At 33.8% G+C, this 3,183-nt stretch overlaps 1 protein-coding gene across 2 annotated transcripts in view; it reads right to left on the reverse strand.

Annotated features, from left to right (window-relative positions):
• Positions 1-3,183, reverse strand: part of LOC106874489 (uncharacterized) — a 384,280-nt gene that overhangs the window by 238,885 nt on the left and 142,212 nt on the right. The gene's annotated exons all lie outside the window — the stretch shown is intronic.

Raw genomic sequence — 3,183 nt, forward strand, 5'->3', positions numbered from 1 at the left:
TATATATATATATATATATATATATTGTTTGTAGGAGGTAGGTCAATTATATAGACCCCAGTACTCGACTGGTACTAGATTTATCGATCCCGAAAGGATGAAAGGCAAAGTTGACCTAAACGTTTTGTCCAGCATGCTAACAATTTTGCCGGTCATAATAAAAACAGTTTTGCGTTTATCCAATAGGTTACTCTATACGTTTGTAGAGTAAAATATTATTATTCTTATACAAGAATGTTGTTGACAGTGACTTTGAAGTTTCAGCCATTTAAGCTCTTATTGTGTAGTCCATTGTGTGACACTTTGGGCAAGTGTCTTCTGCTAGAGCCCCAGGCTGATCAATGGCATATGAGTAGATTTGGTAGACAGATTCTATTCAGGCAGTATACTTCATTTCCAATCTTCTTACCAGTTCCTACTTTCCGAGTCTCTGCATCAGAGGCACACCTCACTGCACTTTTCAACAGCATCATATTTTTATTTATATTTATAACTTTTTTAATCAACATTATAATGTAATTATTTTTCTCCAAATTTTCCCTAATCTTTCTCTAATTTCTCTCCAATTTTCTTTCAATTTTCTATCCCTGAACTTCCTTGTTCCTATTTTTTCTAATTTTTTTCTTTGATTTTCTTTTTCCCTTTTTTTTTCTCCCTTCCATTAATACACCTTGCGTTCACCTCTACTGCATCCCCCCTGCCCCTCCATGTGCCTCAGTAATTTTCTTCTCTGAAACAAATAAAATTTTAATGAGAGTTTTATTATAATTATTTTTCTCAAATTTTTCTCAAATTTTTCCTGAATTTTTCTCTTAATTCCTTTCTGTCCCTGTACTCATATGTTCATTTTTTTCTTTCTATATTTGTTTTTCTTTCTCCCTTCTATCTGCATGCTTGCTTTACTGGTCGGTATGATGTACTGGTCAGAATTTCAACAACAAAAACTGGATGAAAAATCTTTCCAAATGCAAATAAGAACTGTAAGAGCAGAAAATCCTACCTCTTGGATCAAATGCCCAAATTATGAAGAAATATATATTGTACAGACAGAAAACTCATTATTGGAACACACATAGGTGCATCAACAATAAATATGAGGCTGTAATCTTTGTCAGATTCCATTGAGAAAATATTTAGAAAGATGCAGAAAGAAAATGTTTTAAATATTCTCATTTTGGCATTTCTTACAACTTTATATTATGAGTTCAAATTCCACTGAGGTTGATTCAGCTGTTTATTATTTTGGGGTTGATAAAATGAGTACCAGTTGAATACCAGGGTTGATGTAATCGGCCTATCCCCTCCCAGAGATTTCTGGCTTTTTGCCAAAATTTGAAATCGATATTTCCATTTCACAAACTTTACAATTCAAGTGGAGAAGAGTAAGAATAAAGAATTTTATTGACAAGCTTCAAACCATTCTTATTCTCAATGGACAATAATACGAAGAAGATTAAGAATATCAATGTTGATTTAAATTTACGTTTATGTACTAGACAAAATGGTCTATGCTAAACAAGAGGAGACATGACAGATAAAGTGTCGCTGAAGAGGTGTGATGAATGAGCTTTGACAAAGGAACAACAACAACAATAATAATAATAATAATAATAATAATATAGCTGAAGTAATAACCAAATGTATAGTGCGTGTGTTTAATTGGCAGAACATGACCATCCCCAAGTATAACATGATTTGAATTTAATCCTGATCAAAAACTGTAATAAGAAAGAATAAGGACACCCTTCGGTCATGAATGACCATGGGATTGCACCTAGAAAGTTCCCCTCCATGGTACAAGTCCGGACAAGGTTGTTTATGGAAGACCAGCAGCAGCCGATGCATGCTAGTCTCCCCTCTTCACATCACTGATGTTATTCAAGGGAAAGTCATAGGCCGATATAGCTTGGCACCAGTGATGTCGCAACTCATTCCTACAACTGAGTGAACTGTAGCAATGTGAAATAAAATGTTTTGCTCAAGAACGCAACACACAGCTCAGTCCAAGAATTGAACTCACTACCTCATGATTGTGAATCTGACACCCTGACCACTGAGCCATGCACCTTCACAGTAATAATATTTATTTATTGCCCACAAGGAACTAAACATAGAGGGGACAAACAAGGACAGACAAAGGGATTAAGTCGATTACATCGAACCCAGTGCGTAACTGGTACTTATTTAATCGACCCTGAAAGGATGAAAGGCAAAGTCAACCTCGGTGGAGTTTGAACTCAGAACGTAGCAGCAGACAAAATACCACTAAGCATTTCACCCAGCGTGCTAACATGATAGCATTATTAATCTGAGTTTACACCTAATTTTATGTAAAAATTATTTAAGGTGGGACAACAGTTTGTAGTATCAGATACTTTTCAATATCTGATTGAAACCAAATCCTCCCTCAATGTCTCTGAATTGATAAAATGTTTCTATGAATAAACACTGTCAATGTCAACTGTGTTCCTATGTTCACCAAGCCATGATGCCTATACGGCATGCTGATTTGTTAAAATAGAGTTCATAAGCTTCAGCCTGCTGGAGTATAGCAAAAAAATATTCAAAAGGAAAATTCACTCATTTTCCAAAAGATTTTTCTGTCAATTGTGAAACCCATTTGATGTTCCTTAATGCTACTTCTACATAAGTGTTTACCTGAAGATTGTTATAAAAGATGAAAGTACTTACAATATTGTAATATGAATTATTGTAAAATTGTAAAAATACAAAAGTAAAATGGGCAAACTATGCTGGAATTTGATTCTGTAATATATTTATCTATAGACAATTTTACAAACCATGAACTCTATATGTGGCTGTGTATGTGTGTGTATATATATGTGTGACTATATACATAAATATATTTTTTATGTTTCAATCATTGAACTGTGGCCATGCTGGGGCATCGCCTTAAAAAGAATTTTTAATACAGTAAGAATAATAGCAGGACAAAACAACAGATGTCTTTCGACTAAGGACGAATAAAATTAAGCTGGCGTGTGTGGAAGTGAAGCTTTACAGCCAGGATACAAGATTTCAAACACACACACACACACACACACAAACATATATACATACATATGTATGTATGTATTTATGTATGTATGTATGTATGTACGTATGTATGTATATATATATATATATATATACATACATATGTATGTATGTATGTATCTATCT

Source organism: Octopus bimaculoides, chromosome 12 (genome assembly GCF_001194135.2).
Source record: "Octopus bimaculoides isolate UCB-OBI-ISO-001 chromosome 12, ASM119413v2, whole genome shotgun sequence".
Classification (NCBI taxonomy): Eukaryota; Metazoa; Mollusca; class Cephalopoda; order Octopoda; family Octopodidae; genus Octopus; species Octopus bimaculoides.